The sequence below is a fragment of the Hyla sarda genome, unplaced genomic scaffold, assembly GCF_029499605.1.
Source record: "Hyla sarda isolate aHylSar1 unplaced genomic scaffold, aHylSar1.hap1 scaffold_479, whole genome shotgun sequence".
Taxonomy (NCBI): domain Eukaryota; kingdom Metazoa; phylum Chordata; class Amphibia; order Anura; family Hylidae; genus Hyla; species Hyla sarda.
Window position 1 is genome coordinate 184,422 of NW_026610491.1, and position 21,292 is coordinate 205,713.

At 44.7% G+C, this 21,292-nt stretch overlaps 6 non-coding genes and 1 pseudogene across 6 annotated transcripts; all 7 read right to left on the reverse strand.

Annotated features, from left to right (window-relative positions):
• Positions 1–353: 353 nt before the first annotated feature.
• On the reverse strand, positions 354–571 carry LOC130336450 (U2 spliceosomal RNA; annotated as a pseudogene).
• A 2,066-nt stretch (positions 572–2,637) lies between these two features.
• LOC130336499 (U2 spliceosomal RNA) lies at positions 2,638–2,828 on the reverse strand. Its single transcript, XR_008877921.1, has one exon. It is a non-coding gene; the product is annotated as a U2 spliceosomal RNA (small nuclear RNA).
• Positions 2,829–10,051: 7,223 nt separating this feature from the next.
• Positions 10,052–10,242, reverse strand: LOC130336500 (U2 spliceosomal RNA). Its single transcript, XR_008877923.1, has one exon. It is a non-coding gene; the product is annotated as a U2 spliceosomal RNA (small nuclear RNA).
• A 2,096-nt stretch (positions 10,243–12,338) lies between these two features.
• On the reverse strand, positions 12,339–12,529 carry LOC130336394 (U2 spliceosomal RNA). The gene has a single exon (XR_008877830.1). It is a non-coding gene; the product is annotated as a U2 spliceosomal RNA (small nuclear RNA).
• A 2,093-nt stretch (positions 12,530–14,622) lies between these two features.
• Positions 14,623–14,813, reverse strand: LOC130336396 (U2 spliceosomal RNA). Its single transcript, XR_008877831.1, has one exon. It is a non-coding gene; the product is annotated as a U2 spliceosomal RNA (small nuclear RNA).
• A 2,090-nt stretch (positions 14,814–16,903) lies between these two features.
• Positions 16,904–17,094, reverse strand: LOC130336397 (U2 spliceosomal RNA). The gene has a single exon (XR_008877832.1). It is a non-coding gene; the product is annotated as a U2 spliceosomal RNA (small nuclear RNA).
• Positions 17,095–19,184: 2,090 nt separating this feature from the next.
• On the reverse strand, positions 19,185–19,375 carry LOC130336398 (U2 spliceosomal RNA). The gene has a single exon (XR_008877833.1). It is a non-coding gene; the product is annotated as a U2 spliceosomal RNA (small nuclear RNA).
• Positions 19,376–21,292: the final 1,917 nt, after the last annotated feature.

A 21,292-nucleotide genomic window follows, 5' to 3' on the forward strand; every position in this document is an offset into this window, starting at 1 on the left:
ACACGCCGTGGCCGTGAAGGTGACGGTATACAGGCCACGGCTTTCCTGGTCATTTAGACACAGGATGTCCTCCCTATTGAGGCGGAAGTAGTCAAGAAGAATCACCTCCGCAATGAAGCGGAGGTTCTTCAACTGACGATGGCTCTCCGACACCTCTATGCGGATGGTATTTCGCATCGACATTTCCCCAGAGGGGAAAGCCCAGGAGAACGGCATCTTCCACACCCAGGGACTAAGCCCCTTCCCCAATAGCAGCAGGGGCTCGGAATCCCGCTATAAAAGCGGAACCCTTACCCAAGGCAGAGGTCGGGGGTACCCTAGGTGCTTCCGAAGCTACAGGTAACGCTCAACGTACCGAAAATGCCTTCTGAGACACAAGGTCCCAGAGACAGGGGGATCGCAACCCGTTGTCTGTGGACTAAGCCCGCTCCCCAATAGCAGCAAGGGGGTGAAGTTCCTCCGTAAGGAGAGACAATCCCCCAAGGCCGAGAAGCGGGGTACCACAGACACCTTCCGACCAGACCAAATGCAGATACTACACTTGATCTTAGCCAAAAGGCCGAGAAGCGATAACCGTGAAAGGGGCGGGCCCAACAAGGTCCCCTTCATGGGCACTATCACTGCTTGCTGTCAGGGAGGCTGCCAGACAATTTTCCATGCACACTCTGGGCTGGGGGGCAGTCAACCACCAGTACACACAGCAGAACCTAAACCCATACCATTATTGCTAAGCAGCAAGACAGGGGCCCATTGCACTCCCACGGGGCCTTTTTAAATGCAATCCATAACCCGGATTTGCCAGGAACCCTTCTTACTCCTCCTACTTGCATGTGACACTGGGCTTAGGATCTGCATAGGAAACACACACACAAGCACACACCTACCTTTGTTGCCTGCAGATGCCTCCTTGGCTGTCCCCAAACGGTATCAAACCAACACCCACGGGAAGCTGTAAGCATAGAGGACATGCCTGCACCCCATTGGACTTACCTGTGTGGGTTAAATCCGGGTTATTTGACAACCTATGGCGGTGATGGTTCTGCTCAGGCAGAGCAGTGCTGACGCTCCTCATAAAGCTGTCGCTGCTGTGAAGGTTCTAGGTGACATCACAAATCCCTTTGGTTACATACACAACAAAGCTGGGTTGTTGTTGTTTACACTCTGCAAGGCCTGTGGAAGTGAGTGACATCATAGCACTGTAGTTCTGAGGGTTCAAGATGGATGCAACAATCTCCTGTTGCTTCTATGAAGGCCGTAATAGACGACATCACCAAACAGCTCCATAGTCACATACACAGCAAAGGAGAGATGTTGTTTACACCTAGTGATCACAGCACAGTGCTAAGGCTCCTGGGCCTGGACACAGCAGCGGCTGCAATATCTCAACGGAGAATACGTTTATATCTATGTGTGTGTGTGCGCATATATATATATATATATATATATATATATATATATATATATATATATTTCTCCGCCGAAATCACTTTTAAACCCATTTCCACCTTTTTTTCCCTTCTCTTCCTCTTACTTTTTTTTCACGTTTTTTTACGTTTTTCTCCTTTTCGCCTCTTTTCTGGGCGTATTATTCTTCTTTTTCTTCTTTTTTTTCGTCTAATGCATACCCCATCAGTGCAGCAATGCTTATTCAATACCGCCAGCAGATGGAGACACTGGGGGATAATTTTCTAAGGATTTATACTGATTTTTCCTGTCTGAATTTGTCGCACAGAAAGTTGCAGGCCAAATATGTGTGACATTTCTGCGACTTTAGCTTCTAGAGCATTTTTACAACATTATACATAGGTGCTGAATACATAAAAAGCGACTGTTCAGCGACAGACAAGTCGCATCGGCTGAAAGTAGGCCAGAATGTCAGTCCATGTTGGAGCAGGTTTAGATACAGTCTAAAGCATAGATCTCAAAGTCTGTGCACAGAATTTAGCAAGGGCCTCGCACCTTCTGATGCATCAGGTAGGTGCACAATAGCATAGCCTAACCCTCTGTACTTTGGTCTATATTGATGCGGGACATAGACAGCCAGCTGATGACCAATCCATTAGTGCAATGGATGGCTGGAAGCATTTGTCTTTGCCTTTGCAATACCACAGAAGCAATGCATGGTCAATGTACAGCAATGACACACCTGTGTGAACAGCCAGGAGACCCCCCCCATGTTATGTTACATAGTTACATAGTTAGTACGGTCGAAAAAAGACATATGTCCATCACGTTCAACCAGGGAATTAAGGGGTAGGGGTGTGGCGCGATATTGGGGAAGGGATGAGATTTTATATTTCTTCATAAGCATTAATCTTATTTTGTCAATTAGGAACATTCAGCACCCACCCGCTATCAAGGCAGCTGCCTATCATGTCATGCCCTACCTGCACAGGTGTGCTGGCTACTCAAATGATCCAATTAAGGAGGCCATTTAGTCAGCAGCAGCAGAAGTCCTGTGCCTGGACGCTCCAACAGGGGCCAGACACAAGCAGAAGCAGAAGCAGCAGAAGCAGCAGCAGCACCACCTTTTGTTTTTTGGCTGCAGCAGCAGCAAGGCCCACAGGGCTGGCTAGCTGGCTAGCCAGCAAGCAGGTAGCAATGAAAGTAGGAATCTTTCTTTTTAACCCTGTAAGGGGGTGGTGCACTGTACCCGAAGATACTGCCATATCGGGTCAATGCATAGGGCGACGGAAGCAAGCTTCGAAATCGGCCCCCGTTCTCAAAAATCCATTTAATATATGGTCCCCAGATAGGGGACGTATCAGATATTAAACTGATAAGAACAGATACTACACTTGATCTTAGCCAAAAGGCCGAGAAGCGATAACCGTGAAAGGGGCGGGCCCAACAAGGTCCCCTTCATGGGCACTATCACTGCTTGCTGTCAGGGAGGCTGCCAGACAATTTTCCATGCACACTCTGGGCTGGGGGGCAGTCAACCACCAGTACACACAGCAGAACCTAAACCCATACCATTATTGCTAAGCAGCAAGACAGGGGCCCATTGCACTCCCACGGGGCCTTTTTAAATGCAATCCATAACCCGGATTTGCCAGGAACCCTTCTTACTCCTCCTACTTGCATGTTCCAGATTTTCTCCGCTTCTTCTTCACCAATTCTCTTTTTGTCCAGTAGAAAGATAGTAAAAATCCTTCCTAAAAACAATCTTTTCAATTCCCTCGGAGAAATAACAACATTTTTAAAAACAAGCAAATTGCGTGAGTCCCATAAAACCTCTTTAAAAACAGAAAAAAGAATCCAATTAGTACGTGTATCTTCCTTTTTACTAAGATCTTGACCAATAAAAACTTTCTCAAAAGAAAAACTATTATATCCAGTGAGTTGGATTAAAAACCTCTTTAAAAACATAAAAAATTCTTTTGCATAAAAACAGTCCCAATAAAGGTGCACTAAGTCTTCTCTACCTCCACAACCCTCTCTTGGGCATCTGTCACTTATTCTCAAACCTCTTCCATTTAAAAAAGATCGGGTTGGGAGGCAGCCATGAAAGGACATCCAACTAACGTCTTTTTGTCTGTTTGATAGTCCAATAACTTTAAAAAACTTCCAAATCTTCACAGACTGAGCATTAGTGCAGAATGGTACTTCATATAATCTCTCATTTTTCCTTATTTCTTGTTCTATTTTCTTTTTATCAGGTTCACCTAAAGAGCTCAAACCAAATTGATCATTGAAAGACCTGAGGAGCACATAGAAGGTAGGTATCACATGTGCTATGGGTCTCCTCAAATCCCTCTCACACCAGCCCCATTTGGAAAACAACCATCCTGCAAGGTATTTACTCATGTCTGCCGCCCTATTATTGCACTGTATCAATTTAAAAATTAAAAGAAAATAGTGCACCTTTAAAAACAGATCAATGTTTGGAAAGTTATATCCGCCCAAATTCATACTCTTCATCACTTCTTCTCTTCTCATTTTCTCCATCTTAGACCCCCAGAAGAACACAAAAAGCTTCCTTGTAACTCTCCTAGTCCATATCTTCCCTGGAGGAAGCACCATAGCCGTATACAAGAGAAGCGGTAGGATTACAGACTTAATGATAAGAACTTTCCCTTTAAGTGACAAGTTCCTTAACCTCCAGAAGGATAGCTTCTTCTCAATTTTACTGTCCAAAGTCTCATAACTTTTCTTTCCTTTGAGGTCTTTGTCAAATATCACTCCTAGCACTTCAATGTCTTCTTTTTCCTTAACACCATCCACTACTATATTCTCTTGGTTCCCAAAACTGCATAATTGGCACTTCCCCCAGTTCACATTCATCCCAGCCACACAACAAAAAATCCTCACATGCAAATTTACTCTGTTGAGATCTGCTTGGGATGTACAAGTAAAGACCACATCGTCCATATAACTTAAAACCTTTAACTTACTACCATCACTACCTGGAATAAAAACACCACTCACACATTTATCTTTCTGCACATTCTTCAACAGGCCCTCTATAACGCATATAAACAGAATTGGGGAGAGTGGGCATCCCTGTCTGACTCCAGACAAGACATTAAAAGCAGGCCCCACATGCCCATTTACTAAAATCTGACTTGTCACCCCATGATAAAAACTCATAATAACAGATAATAACTTTTCTGGAATACCTAAGTGTTTTAAAGCAATGAACATAAAATCATGTGCAACCTTATCATAAGCCTTTTCGAAATCTATGGACTCAACAAACAGTGCATTCTTGTTAAAGTTACTGTAATAAATAGAGTCTCTTAAAAGCAATAAATTATCTGTTATTTTTCTTTTCGGTACTGCACAAACTTGGTATTCTCCCACAAGGTGGTCCACTACATCACTCAGTCTATTAGCCACAATCTTAGCAATTATCTTGTAGTCACAATTTAATAAAGTTATAGGTCTCCAATTTTTAAGATCTCTGCCATCACCTTTTTTATGAATTAATGTTATGACCCCTTTCTTCATAGATTCAGCTAAAACACCTGAGTTAAAAACATATTGCACCACCCGTGTAAACTCTTTACTTAAAATATTCCAGAACGCGGAATAAAACTCAGCGGGGAGACCATCACAGCCTGGTGTCTTCCCTTTGGCCATCTTATCCAGGGCCTGCTTGATCTCCCCTTCACTAACATCATCAATCAAAAAATCTACTTTTTCAACAGGAACATTATTCTCCAAAATATTACAATAATCATTCATCTCCGTCTCACTGGCTCTGCTCTTATTACTAAAGAGTGTCTCATAAAATCTGCCAATCTCCTTCACCATCTCCTCTCCAAAAACTTCCCCCGTAGGGGTAAAAACAGATTTAAAAACACCTTTAGCATTAAAACATTTTTTAAAGAAATACCGTGTACACTGCTCATTTTCTTCTAGGTGCTGCACTTTAGACTTATATACAATATTCCTTCCCTTTTCCAACAACCTTTTTTTCATCTCCCCCTTCACCTTAACAATCTCATCCTCCACCTCCACACCAACACGTTTAAACTTATAGAGAGTCTCTAACCGGGATACAAGCCTTTCATCACTCCTCCTCTTCTCTTGTGCTCTCTTTATGCAAAACATCTTAAAGAAATTAGAAAACTCTCCTTTAGCCCATTCCCACCACACTAAGACATTACTAAAATCAGGTTGTTTAGAAACACAGGATAAAAACACATGATTAAAACCAGCCATTACTTCCTCATCTTCCAATAGACTTACATTTAATTTCCAGAGCCCCCTCCCAAAATGAAGGGACTCTGTGACACTTATCTCAGCCGACACCATCTTGTGGTCTGAGAAAGTTGACATCATTTGATTGCACCGGACCACCTTAATCCCATCAGAGACCAGGATGTAATCGATCCGGGATTTACAGCGGCCACTATCTGATATGTACGTATATCTTTCATCAGTGCTAACCATCAGTCCAACATCAGTAAAATGCAAGTCTTGAATAATTTGATTTAAAACATTGGAAGTAATATCAGTTCTAACCTCAGCAGAGCTCTCACGATCATTGACGGATCTAATGCAGTTAAAATCGCCAACAATAATAGTATCTTCACGACCAGGGATAAAAAACTTAAGGGACTCTAAAAAAGACAAACGTGCTTGTTTTTCTGCTGGAGCATACACATTAAAAATTCTCATCCTCTGGCCCAAAACCTCAAAAATTAAAACCATACAACGACCAGGTACTAAAGTTTGGCAATTTAAAACTTTAATGTCCCTGTTTCGCAATAAAATCCCAACACCTTCATTTTTGTTTTCTGCACATGTGGACCAGAAGGACTGCCCACACTTCCACTCATTTGCATAAGGTGCTGACTTTATTGCACACTCCTGTAAACATATCACATCACTTCTAACATTCTCAAGAATATCAAAAATTGCAGCTCTCCTAATTTCAGACTCAATACTTCTTACATTAATAGTTGTTACAACCAAAGTCATAATAACTAGGAAAAGAAAACCAAATGCTTTAAAATCCATCTTAACTTAGAAATTAACATTTTGGCCTTCAACTTTCCTATGTAAACTTGCAAAACAATCAGGCGACCCTATGTTAGAGTCCCTGTCTATTTCATTATCACTACCAAGAACAAGGGCTTCCTGATCCTCAGACCAGCTCCCTGTCTTACACCTTTTATTCACAACCTGCACATCCTCATCTTCCTCCTCCTCTTCTTCCTTACTGCGAGAAACTCTCTGACCAGGTGTTAGAGATCTCTGAGATGACCCAACAACTTCCATTCCCTCCTCCTCCCCCACAATTGGGTTTGGACATTCAATATCATCCATAGCCTCTTCACTAGAAAGAACATCACCATACACTGTCTCAATTTTCTCCACCACTTTCACTTTTTTTGCTTTTTTCTTTTTCACCAAGGTAAATTCACCTCCCACACCTGTCTCCTCACCAGTCACAGCAGTGGAAACACCCTCCTCCCCTGACCTCTCCTGAGTGCTAATGTGCTCCACTATCACAGAACTTTCCTCAGCCACCTGTGCCACATTAACACTCACACTCACACTCTCACCAACTCCAGGAACAAACCTCCCTCCCCCTTTTTCTCTTTGTTCTCCTCTATTCCCAGCTGCATCAGCATAACTTCTCTTCTTTTTATACCACATATCACAGCCTCTTGCCAAATGTTCCTCACTTCCACAGATATCACATGTCTTCTTCTCTGTACAAATACTTGCTTCATGACCAGTTTTCCCACAATTTCTGCAACATTCTCCTTTCTCAGGGCAATAATCCTGCACATGGCCATAGGCATGGCACTTTCTACAATATTGCAACTGGCCTTCATAAAAGCAGAAACCTCTCTCTCCTCCGATAGAAAACACCTGTGGTATGCTCTTCCTTCCATCTTGCATTTCTTCATCTTTTTTAAATTTTACAATAAACTTTCTCTTACAATTAAAGTACCCAAACTTGTTCTTAAGTCTTCCTATAAATTTCACTTCCTCGCAATACCGGAACAAAAAGTTTGTAACCATTTCATCAGAAACCTTAGGATTATACATGTGGACAATTACTACCTTTGTTGTATTCATAAATAACGGTTCCACTTTAATCTTCTTCATTATAGCAGGCTCACTTTTCCTCTTCATTTCTTCAAGATCCATATAGACTCTCTGGCAAATCTCAGAACCACAAAAAGTAATATCATAAATTCCTTGCCTAGGAAAATCCTGTATAGCCAATACATTCCATACCTGTAGGTAATCAAGCTTGCGAAGAATCTCCACAACGATTTGGTCAAGTCCGATCGTCCCCCGGTGCTCGCCAGGAACGTAGATCCGCACCGTGTCCTCAAGTCCACGCGCCTTCTCGCTCATTTTTGCAGGTAAAACCCACGATCGCAGCTCAGCAACAATCCAGGGCCCCCCGTAAAGAGGGCCCCGATCACCACTCCTTTCAACCCAAACCACGCACAGAAATCCACACGTGATCTTAGCCAAAAGGCCGAGAAGCGATAACCGTGAAAGGGGCGGGCCCAACAAGGTCCCCTTCATGGGCACTATCACTGCTTGCTGTCAGGGAGGCTGCCAGACAATTTTCCATGCACACTCTGGGCTGGGGGGCAGTCAACCACCAGTACACACAGCAGAACCTAAACCCATACCATTATTGCTAAGCAGCAAGACAGGGGCCCATTGCACTCCCACGGGGCCTTTTTAAATGCAATCCATAACCCGGATTTGCCAGGAACCCTTCTTACTCCTCCTACTTGCATGTGACACTGGGCTTAGGATCTGCATAGGAAACACACACACAAGCACACACCTACCTTTGTTGCCTGCAGATGCCTCCTTGGCTGTCCCCAAACGGTATCAAACCAACACCCACGGGAAGCTGTAAGCATAGAGGACATGCCTGCACCCCATTGGACTTACCTGTGTGGGTTAAATCCGGGTTATTTGACAACCTATGGCGGTGATGGTTCTGCTCAGGCAGAGCAGTGCTGATGCTCCTCATAAAGCTGTCGCTGCTGTGAAGGTTCTAGGTGACATCACAATCCCTATGGTTACATACACAACAAAGCTGGGTTGTTGTTGTTTACACTCTGCAAGGCCTGTGGAAGTGAGTGACATCATAGCACTGTAGTTCTGAGGGTTCTAGATGGATGCAACAATCTCCTGTTGCTTCTATGAAGGCCATAATAGACGACATCACCAAACAGCTCCATAGTCACATACACAGCAAAGGAGAGATGTTGTTTACACCTAGTGATGTCAGTGGTATTGAGTGACATCACAGCACAGTGCTAAGGCTCCTGGGCCTGGACACAGCAGCGGCTGCAATATCTCAACGGAGAATACGTTTATATATATGTGTGTGTGTGCGCGTATATATATATATATATATATATATATATATATATATATATTTCTCCGCCGAAATCACTTTTAAACCCATTTCCACCTTTTTTTCCCTTCTCTTCCTCTTACTTTTTTTTCACGTTTTTTTACGTTTTTCTCCTTTTCGCCTCTTTTCTGGGCGTATTATTCTTCTTTTTCTTCTTTTTTTTCGTCTAATGCATACCCCATCAGTGCAGCAATGCTTATTCAATACCGCCAGCAGATGGAGACACTGGGGGATAATTTTCTAAGGATTTATACAGATTTTTCCTGTCTGAATTTGTCGCACAGAAAGTTGCAGGCCAAATATGTGTGACATTTCTGCGACTTTAGCTTCTAGAGCATTTTTACAACATTATACATAGGTGCTGAATACATAAAAAGCGACTGTTCAGCGACAGACAAGTCGCATCGGCTGAAAGTAGGCCAGAATGTCAGTCCATGTTGGAGCAGGTTTAGATACAGTCTAAAGCATAGATCTCAAAGTCTGTGCACAGAATTTAGCAAGGGCCTCGCACCTTCTGATGCATCAGGTAGGTGCACTATAGCATAGCCTAACCCTCTGTACTTTGGTCTATATTGATGCGGGACATAGACAGCCAGCTGATGACCAATCCATTAGTGCAATGGATGGCTGGAAGCATTTGTCTTTGCCTTTGCAATACCACAGAAGCAATGCATGGTCAATGTACAGCAATGACACACCTGTGTGAACAGCCAGGAGACCCCCCCATGTTATGTTACATAGTTACATAGTTAGTACGGTCGAAAAAAGACATATGTCCATCAAGTTCAACCAGGGAATTAAGGGGTAGGGGTGTGGCGCGATATTGGGGAAGGGATGAGATTTTATATTTCTTCATAAGCATTAATCTTATTTTGTCAATTAGGAACATTCAGCACCCACCCGCTATCAAGGCAGCTGCCTATCATGTCATGCCCTACCTGCACAGGTGTGCTGGCTACTCAAATGATCCAATTAAGGAGGCCATTTAGTCAGCAGCAGCAGAAGTCCTGTGCCTGGACGCTCCAACAGCGGCCAGACACAAGCAGAAGCAGCAGAAGCAGCAGCAGCACCACCTTTTGTTTTTTGGCTGCAGCAGCAGCAGCAGCAGCAGCAAGGCCCACAGGGCTGGCTAGCTGGCTAGCCAGCAAGCAGGTAGCAATGAAAGTAGGAATCTTTCTTTTTAACCCTGTAAGGGGGTGGTGCACTGTACCCGAAGATACTGCCATATCGGGTCAATGCATAGGGCGACGGAAGCAAGCTTCGAAATCGGCCCCCGTTCTCAAAAATCCATTTAATATATGGTCCCCAGATAGGGGACGTATCAGATATTAAACTGATAAGAACAGATACTACACTTGATCTTAGCCAAAAGGCCGAGAAGCGATAACCGTGAAAGGGGCGGGCCCAACAAGGTCCCCTTCATGGGCACTATCACTGCTTGCTGTCAGGGAGGCTGCCAGACAATTTTCCATGCACACTCTGGGCTGGGGGGCAGTCAACCACCAGTACACACAGCAGAACCTAAACCCATACCATTATTGCTAAGCAGCAAGACAGGGGCCCATTGCACTCCCACGGGGCCTTTTTAAATGCAATCCATAACCCGGATTTGCCAGGAACCCTTCTTACTCCTCCTACTTGCATGTGACACTGGGCTTAGGATCTGCATAGGAAACACACACACAAGCACACACCTACCTTTGTTGCCTGCAGATGCCTCCTTGGCTGTCCCCAAACGGTATCAAACCAACACCCACGGGAAGCTGTAAGCATAGAGGACATGCCTGCACCCCATTGGACTTACCTGTGTGGGTTAAATCCGGGTTATTTGACAACCTATGGCGGTGATGGTTCTGCTCAGGCAGAGCAGTGCTGATGCTCCTCATAAAGCTGTCGCTGCTGTGAAGGTTCTAGGTGACATCACAATCCCTATGGTTACATACACAACAAAGCTGGGTTGTTGTTGTTTACACTCTGCAAGGCCTGTGGAAGTGAGTGACATCATAGCACTGTAGTTCTGAGGGTTCTAGATGGATGCAACAATCTCCTGTTGCTTCTATGAAGGCCATAATAGACGACATCACCAAACAGCTCCATAGTCACATACACAGCAAAGGAGAGATGTTGTTTACACCTAGTGATGTCAGTGGTATTGAGTGACATCACAGCACAGTGCTAAGGCTCCTGGGCCTGGACACAGCAGCGGCTGCAATATCTCAACGGAGAATACGTTTATATATATGTGTGTGTGTGCGCGTATATATATATATATATATATATATATATATATATATATATATATATATTTCTCCGCCGAAATCACTTTTAAACCCATTTCCACCTTTTTTTCCCTTCTCTTCCTCTTACTTTTTTTTCACGTTTTTTTACGTTTTTCTCCTTTTCGCCTCTTTTCTGGGCGTATTATTCTTCTTTTTCTTCTTTTTTTTCGTCTAATGCATACCCCATCAGTGCAGCAATGCTTATTCAATACCGCCAGCAGATGGAGACACTGGGGGATAATTTTCTAAGGATTTATACTGATTTTTCCTGTCTGAATTTGTCGCACAGAAAGTTGCAGGCCAAATATGTGTGACATTTCTGCGACTTTAGCTTCTAGAGCATTTTTACAACATTATACATAGGTGCTGAATACATAAAAAGCGACTGTTCAGCGACAGACAAGTCGCATCGGCTGAAAGTAGGCCAGAATGTCAGTCCATGTTGGAGCAGGTTTAGATACAGTCTAAAGCATAGATCTCAAAGTCTGTGCACAGAATTTAGCAAGGGCCTCGCACCTTCTGATGCATCAGGTAGGTGCACTATAGCATAGCCTAACCCTCTGTACTTTGGTCTATATTGATGCGGGACATAGACAGCCAGCTGATGACCAATCCATTAGTGCAATGGATGGCTGGAAGCATTTGTCTTTGCCTTTGCAATACCACAGAAGCAATGCATGGTCAATGTACAGCAATGACACACCTGTGTGAACAGCCAGGAGACCCCCCCATGTTATGTTACATAGTTACATAGTTAGTACGGTCGAAAAAAGACATATGTCCATCAAGTTCAACCAGGGAATTAAGGGGTAGGGGTGTGGCGCGATATTGGGGAAGGGATGAGATTTTATATTTCTTCATAAGCATTAATCTTATTTTGTCAATTAGGAACATTCAGCACCCACCCGCTATCAAGGCAGCTGCCTATCATGTCATGCCCTACCTGCACAGGTGTGCTGGCTACTCAAATGATCCAATTAAGGAGGCCATTTAGTCAGCAGCAGCAGAAGTCCTGTGCCTGGACGCTCCAACAGCAGCCAGACACAAGCAGAAGCAGCAGAAGCAGCAGCAGCACCACCTTTTGTTTTTTGGCTGCAGCAGCAGCAGCAGCAGCAGCAGCAAGGCCCACAGGGCTGGCTAGCTGGCTAGCCAGCAAGCAGGTAGCAATGAAAGTAGGAATCTTTCTTTTTAACCCTGTAAGGGGGTGGTGCACTGTACCCGAAGATACTGCCATATCGGGTCAATGCATAGGGCGACGGAAGCAAGCTTCGAAATCGGCCCCCGTTCTCAAAAATCCATTTAATATATGGTCCCCAGATAGGGGACGTATCAGATATTAAACTGATAAGAACAGATACTACACTTGATCTTAGCCAAAAGGCCGAGAAGCGATAACCGTGAAAGGGGCGGGCCCAACAAGGTCCCCTTCATGGGCACTATCACTGCTTGCTGTCAGGGAGGCTGCCAGACAATTTTCCATGCACACTCTGGGCTGGGGGGCAGTCAACCACCAGTACACACAGCAGAACCTAAACCCATACCATTATTGCTAAGCAGCAAGACAGGGGCCCATTGCACTCCCACGGGGCCTTTTTAAATGCAATCCATAACCCGGATTTGCCAGGAACCCTTCTTACTCCTCCTACTTGCATGTGACACTGGGCTTAGGATCTGCATAGGAAACACACACACAAGCACACACCTACCTTTGTTGCCTGCAGATGCCTCCTTGGCTGTCCCCAAACGGTATCAAACCAACACCCACGGGAAGCTGTAAGCATAGAGGACATGCCTGCACCCCATTGGACTTACCTGTGTGGGTTAAATCCGGGTTATTTGACAACCTATGGCGGTGATGGTTCTGCTCAGGCAGAGCAGTGCTGATGCTCCTCATAAAGCTGTCGCTGCTGTGAAGGTTCTAGGTGACATCACAATCCCTATGGTTACATACACAACAAAGCTGGGTTGTTGTTGTTTACACTCTGCAAGGCCTGTGGAAGTGAGTGACATCATAGCACTGTAGTTCTGAGGGTTCTAGATGGATGCAACAATCTCCTGTTGCTTCTATGAAGGCCATAATAGACGACATCACCAAACAGCTCCATAGTCACATACACAGCAAAGGAGAGATGTTGTTTACACCTAGTGATGTCAGTGGTATTGAGTGACATCACAGCACAGTGCTAAGGCTCCTGGGCCTGGACACAGCAGCGGCTGCAATATCTCAACGGAGAATACGTTTATATATATGTGTGTGTGTGCGCGTATATATATATATATATATATATATATATATATATATATATATATATATTTCTCCGCCGAAATCACTTTTAAACCCATTTCCACCTTTTTTTCCCTTCTCTTCCTCTTACTTTTTTTTCACGTTTTTTTACGTTTTTCTCCTTTTCGCCTCTTTTCTGGGCGTATTATTCTTCTTTTTCTTCTTTTTTTTCGTCTAATGCATACCCCATCAGTGCAGCAATGCTTATTCAATACCGCCAGCAGATGGAGACACTGGGGGATAATTTTCTAAGGATTTATACTGATTTTTCCTGTCTGAATTTGTCGCACAGAAAGTTGCAGGCCAAATATGTGTGACATTTCTGCGACTTTAGCTTCTAGAGCATTTTTACAACATTATACATAGGTGCTGAATACATAAAAAGCGACTGTTCAGCGACAGACAAGTCGCATCGGCTGAAAGTAGGCCAGAATGTCAGTCCATGTTGGAGCAGGTTTAGATACAGTCTAAAGCATAGATCTCAAAGTCTGTGCACAGAATTTAGCAAGGGCCTCGCACCTTCTGATGCATCAGGTAGGTGCACTATAGCATAGCCTAACCCTCTGTACTTTGGTCTATATTGATGCGGGACATAGACAGCCAGCTGATGACCAATCCATTAGTGCAATGGATGGCTGGAAGCATTTGTCTTTGCCTTTGCAATACCACAGAAGCAATGCATGGTCAATGTACAGCAATGACACACCTGTGTGAACAGCCAGGAGACCCCCCCATGTTATGTTACATAGTTACATAGTTAGTACGGTCGAAAAAAGACATATGTCCATCAAGTTCAACCAGGGAATTAAGGGGTAGGGGTGTGGCGCGATATTGGGGAAGGGATGAGATTTTATATTTCTTCATAAGCATTAATCTTATTTTGTCAATTAGGAACATTCAGCACCCACCCGCTATCAAGGCAGCTGCCTATCATGTCATGCCCTACCTGCACAGGTGTGCTGGCTACTCAAATGATCCAATTAAGGAGGCCATTTAGTCAGCAGCAGCAGAAGTCCTGTGCCTGGACGCTCCAACAGCGGCCAGACACAAGCAGAAGCAGCAGAAGCAGCAGCAGCACCACCTTTTGTTTTTTGGCTGCAGCAGCAGCAGCAGCAGCAGCAAGGCCCACAGGGCTGGCTAGCTGGCTAGCCAGCAAGCAGGTAGCAATGAAAGTAGGAATCTTTCTTTTTAACCCTGTAAGGGGGTGGTGCACTGTACCCGAAGATACTGCCATATCGGGTCAATGCATAGGGCGACGGAAGCAAGCTTCGAAATCGGCCCCCGTTCTCAAAAATCCATTTAATATATGGTCCCCAGATAGGGGACGTATCAGATATTAAACTGATAAGAACAGATACTACACTTGATCTTAGCCAAAAGGCCGAGAAGCGATAACCGTGAAAGGGGCGGGCCCAACAAGGTCCCCTTCATGGGCACTATCACTGCTTGCTGTCAGGGAGGCTGCCAGACAATTTTCCATGCACACTCTGGGCTGGGGGGCAGTCAACCACCAGTACACACAGCAGAACCTAAACCCATACCATTATTGCTAAGCAGCAAGACAGGGGCCCATTGCACTCCCACGGGGCCTTTTTAAATGCAATCCATAACCCGGATTTGCCAGGAACCCTTCTTACTCCTCCTACTTGCATGTGACACTGGGCTTAGGATCTGCATAGGAAACACACACACAAGCACACACCTACCTTTGTTGCCTGCAGATGCCTCCTTGGCTGTCCCCAAACGGTATCAAACCAACACCCACGGGAAGCTGTAAGCATAGAGGACATGCCTGCACCCCATTGGACTTACCTGTGTGGGTTAAATCCGGGTTATTTGACAACCTATGGCGGTGATGGTTCTGCTCAGGCAGAGCAGTGCTGATGCTCCTCATAAAGCTGTCGCTGCTGTGAAGGTTCTAGGTGACATCACAATCCCTATGGTTACATACACAACAAAGCTGGGTTGTTGTTGTTTACACTCTGCAAGGCCTGTGGAAGTGAGTGACATCATAGCACTGTAGTTCTGAGGGTTCTAGATGGATGCAACAATCTCCTGTTGCTTCTATGAAGGCCATAATAGACGACATCACCAAACAGCTCCATAGTCACATACACAGCAAAGGAGAGATGTTGTTTACACCTAGTGATGTCAGTGGTATTGAGTGACATCACAGCACAGTGCTAAGGCTCCTGGGCCTGGACACAGCAGCGGCTGCAATATCTCAACGGAGAATACGTTTATATATATGTGTGTGTGTGCGCGTATATATATATATATATATATATATATATATATATATATATATATTTCTCCGCCGAAATCACTTTTAAACCCATTTCCACCTTTTTTTCCCTTCTCTTCCTCTTACTTTTTTTTCACGTTTTTTTACGTTTTTCTCCTTTTCGCCTCTTTTCTGGGCGTATTATTCTTCTTTTTCTTCTTTTTTTTCGTCTAATGCATACCCCATCAGTGCAGCAATGCTTATTCAATACCGCCAGCAGATGGAGACACTGGGGGATAATTTTCTAAGGATTTATACTGATTTTTCCTGTCTGAATTTGTCGCACAGAAAGTTGCAGGCCAAATATGTGTGACATTTCTGCGACTTTAGCTTCTAGAGCATTTTTACAACATTATACATAGGTGCTGAATACATAAAAAGCGACTGTTCAGCGACAGACAAGTCGCATCGGCTGAAAGTAGGCCAGAATGTCAGTCCATGTTGGAGCAGGTTTAGATACAGTCTAAAGCATAGATCTCAAAGTCTGTGCACAGAATTTAGCAAGGGCCTCGCACCTTCTGATGCATCAGGTAGGTGCACTATAGCATAGCCTAACCCTCTGTACTTTGGTCTATATTGATGCGGGACATAGACAGCCAGCTGATGACCAATCCATTAGTGCAATGGATGGCTGGAAGCATTTGTCTTTGCCTTTGCAACCACAGAAGCAATGCATGGTCAATGTACAGCAATGACACACCTGTGTGAACAGCCAGGAGACCCCCCCATGTTATGTTACATAGTTACATAGTTAGTACGGTCGAAAAAAGACATATGTCCATCAAGTTCAACCAGGGAATTAAGGGGTAGGGGTGTGGCGCGATATTGGGGAAGGGATGAGATTTTATATTTCTTCATAAGCATTAATCTTATTTTGTCAATTAGGAACATTCAGCACCCACCCGCTATCAAGGCAGCTGCCTATCATGTCATGCCCTACCTGCACAGGTGTGCTGGCTACTCAAATGATCCAATTAAGGAGGCCATTTAGTCAGCAGCAGCAGAAGTCCTGTGCCTGGACGCTCCAACAGCGGCCAGACACAAGCAGAAGCAGCAGAAGCAGCAGCAGCACCACCTTTTGTTTTTTGGCTGCTGCAGCAGCAGCAGCAGCAGCAGCAAGGCCCACAGGGCTGGCTAGCTGGCTAGCCAGCAAGCAGGTAGCAATGAAAGTAGGAATCTTTCTTTTTAACCCTGTAAGGGGGTGGTGCACTGTACCCGAAGATACTGCCATATCGGGTCAATGCATAGGGCGACGGAAGCAAGCTTCGAAATCGGCCCCCGTTCTCAAAAATCCATTTAATATATGGTCCCCAGATAGGGGACGTATCAGATATTAAACTGATAAGAACAGATACTACACTTGATCTTAGCCAAAAGGCCGAGAAGCGATAACCGTGAAAGGGGCGGGCCCAACAAGGTCCCCTTCATGGGCACTATCACTGCTTGCTGTCAGGGAGGCTGCCAGACAATTTTCCATGCACACTCTGGGCTGGGGGGCAGTCAACCACCAGTACACACAGCAGAACCTAAACCCATACCATTATTGCTAAGCAGCAAGACAGGGGCCCATTGCACTCCCACGGGGCCTTTTTAAATGCAATCCATAACCCGGATTTGCCAGGAACCCTTCTTACTCCTCCTACTTGCATGTGACACTGGGCTTAGGATCTGCATAGGAAACACACACACAAGCACACACCTACCTTTGTTGCCTGCAGATGCCTCCTTGGCTGTCCCCAAACGGTATCAAACCAACACCCACGGGAAGCTGTAAGCATAGAGGACATGCCTGCACCCCATTGGACTTACCTGTGTGGGTTAAATCCGGGTTATTTGACAACCTATGGCGGTGATGGTTCTGCTCAGGCAGAGCAGTGCTGATGCTCCTCATAAAGCTGTCGCTGCTGTGAAGGTTCTAGGTGACATCACAATCCCTATGGTTACATACACAACAAAGCTGGGTTGTTGTTGTTTACACTCTGCAAGGCCTGTGGAAGTGAGTGACATCATAGCACTGTAGTTCTGAGGGTTCTAGATGGATGCAACAATCTCCTGTTGCTTCTATGAAGGCCATAATAGACGACATCACCAAACAGCTCCATAGTCACATACACAGCAAAGGAGAGATGTTGTTTACACCTAGTGATGTCAGTGGTATTGAGTGACATCACAGCACAGTGCTAAGGCTCCTGGGCCTGGACACAGCAGCGGCTGCAATATCTCAACGGAGAATACGTTTATATATATGTGTGTGTGTGCGCGTATATATATATATATATATATATATATATATATATATATATATATTTCTCCGCCGAAATCACTTTTAAACCCATTTCCACCTTTTTTTCCCTTCTTCCTCTTACTTTTTTTTCACGTTTTTTTACGTTTTTCTCCTTTTCGCCTCTTTTCTGGGCGTATTATTCTTCTTTTTCTTCTTTTTTTTCGTCTAATGCATACCCCATCAGTGCAGCAATGCTTATTCAATACCGCCAGCAGATGGAGACACTGGGGGATAATTTTCTAAGGATTTATACTGATTTTTCCTGTCTGAATTTGTCGCACAGAAAGTTGCAGGCCAAATATGTGTGACATTTCTGCGACTTTAGCTTCTAGAGCATTTTTACAACATTATACATAGGTGCTGAATACATAAAAAGCGACTGTTCAGCGACAGACAAGTCGCATCGGCTGAAAGTAGGCCAGAATGTCAGTCCATGTTGGAGCAGGTTTAGATACAGTCTAAAGCATAGATCTCAAAGTCTGTGCACAGAATTTAGCAAGGGCCTCGCACCTTCTGATGCATCAGGTAGGTGCACTATAGCATAGCCTAACCCTCTGTACTTTGGTCTATATTGATGCGGGACATAGACAGCCAGCTGATGACCAATCCATTAGTGCAATGGATGGCTGGAAGCATTTGTCTTTGCCTTTGCAATACCACAGAAGCAATGCATGGTCAATGTACAGCAATGACACACCTGTGTGAACAGCCAGGAGACCCCCCCATGTTATGTTACATAGTTACATAGTTAGTACGGTCGAAAAAAGACATATGTCCATCAAGTTCAACCAGGGAATTAAGGGGTAGGGGTGTGGCGCGATATTGGGGAAGGGATGAGATTTTATATTTCTTCATAAGCATTAATCTTATTTTGTCAATTAGGAACATTCAGCACCCACCCGCTATCAAGGCAGCTGCCTATCATGTCATGCCCTACCTGCACAGGTGTGCTGGCTACTCAAATGATCCAATTAAGGAGGCCATTTAGTCAGCAGCAGCAGAAGTCCTGTGCCTGGACGCTCCAACAGCGGCCAGACACAAGCAGAAGCAGCAGAAGCAGCAGCAGCACCACCTTTTGTTTTTTGGCTGCTGCAGCAGCAGCAGCAGCAGCAGCAAGGCCCACAGGGCTGGCTAGCTGGCTAGCCAGCAAGCAGGTAGCAATGAAAGTAGGAATCTTTCTTTTTAACCCTGTAAGGGGGTGGTGCACTGTACCCGAAGATACTGCCATATCGGGTCAATGCATAGGGCGACGGAAGCAAGCTTCGAAATCGGCCCCCGTTCTCAAAAATCCATTTAATATATGGTCCCCAGATAGGGGACGTATCAGATATTAAACTGATAAGAACAGATACTACACTTGATCTTAGCCAAAAGGCCGAGAAGCGATAACCGTGAAAGGGGCGGGCCCAACAAGGTCCCCTTCATGGGCACTATCACTGCTTGCTGTCAGGGAGGCTGCCAGACAATTTTCCATGCACACTCTGGGCTGGGGGGCAGTCAACCACCAGTACACACAGCAGAACCTAAACCCATACCATTATTGCTAAGCAGCAAGACAGGGGCCCATTGCACTCCCACGGGGCCTTTTTAAATGCAATCCATAACCCGGATTTGCCAGGAACCCTTCTTACTCCTCCTACTTGCATGTGACACTGGGCTTAGGATCTGCATAGGAAACACACACACAAGCACACACCTACCTTTGTTGCCTGCAGATGCCTCCTTGGCTGTCCCCAAACGGTATCAAACCAACACCCACGGGAAGCTGTAAGCATAGAGGACATGCCTGCACCCCATTGGACTTACCTGTGTGGGTTAAATCCGGGTTATTTGACAACCTATGGCGGTGATGGTTCTGCTCAGGCAGAGCAGTGCTGATGCTCCTCATAAAGCTGTCGCTGCTGTGAAGGTTCTAGGTGACATCACAATCCCTATGGTTACATACACAACAAAGCTGGGTTGTTGTTGTTTACACTCTGCAAGGCCTGTGGAAGTGAGTGACATCATAGCACTGTAGTTCTGAGGGTTCTAGATGGATGCAACAATCTCCTGTTGCTTCTATGAAGGCCATAATAGACGACATCACCAAACAGCTCCATAGTCACATACACAGCAAAGGAGAGATGTTGTTTACACCTAGTGATGTCAGTGGTATTGAGTGACATCACAGCACAGTGCTAAGGCTCCTGGGCCTGGACACAGCAGCGGCTGCAATATCTCAACGGAGAATACGTTTATATATATGTGTGTGTGTGCGCGTATATATATATATATATATATATATATATATATATATATATATATATATATATATTTCTCCGCCGAAATCACTTTTAAACCCATTTCCACCTTTTTTTCCCTTCTCTTCCTCTTACTTTTTTTTCACGTTTTTTTACGTTTTTCTCCTTTTCGCCTCTTTTCTGGGCGTATTATTCTTCTTTTTCTTCTTTTTTTTCGTCTAATGCATACCCCATCAGTGCAGCAATGCTTATTCAATACCGCCAGCAGATGGAGACACTGGGGGATAATTTTCTAAGGATTTATACTGATTTTTCCTGTCTGAATTTGTCGCACAGAAAGTTGCAGGCCAAATATGTGTGACATTTCTGCGACTTTAGCTTCTAGAGCATTTTTACAACATTATACATAGGTGCTGAATACATAAAAAGCGACTGTTCAGCGACAGACAAGTCGCATCGGCTGAAAGTAGGCCAGAATGTCAGTCCATGTTGGAGCAGGTTTAGATACAGTCTAAAGCATAGATCTCAAAGTCTGTGCACAGAATTTAGCAAGGGCCTCGCACCTTCTGATGCATCAGGTAGGTGCACTATAGCATAGCCTAACCCTCTGTACTTTGGTCTATATTGATGCGGGACATAGACAGCCAGCTGATGACCAATCCATTAGTGCAATGGATGGCTGGAAGCATTTGTCTTTGCCTTTGCAATACCACAGAAGCAATGCATGGTCAATGTACAGCAATGACACACCTGTGTGAACAGCCAGGAGACCCCCCCATGTTATGTTACATAGTTACATAGTTAGTACGGTCGAAAAAAGACATATGTCCATCAAGTTCAACCAGGGAATTAAGGGGTAGGGGTGTGGCGCGATATTGGGGAAGGGATGAGATTTTATATTTCTTCATAAGCATTAATCTTATTTTGTCAATTAGGAACATTCAGCACCCACCCGCTATCAAGGCAGCTGCCTATCATGTCATGCCCTACCTGCACAGGTGTGCTGGCTACTCAAATGATCCAATTAAGGAGGCCATTTAGTCAGCAGCAGCAGAAGTTCTGTG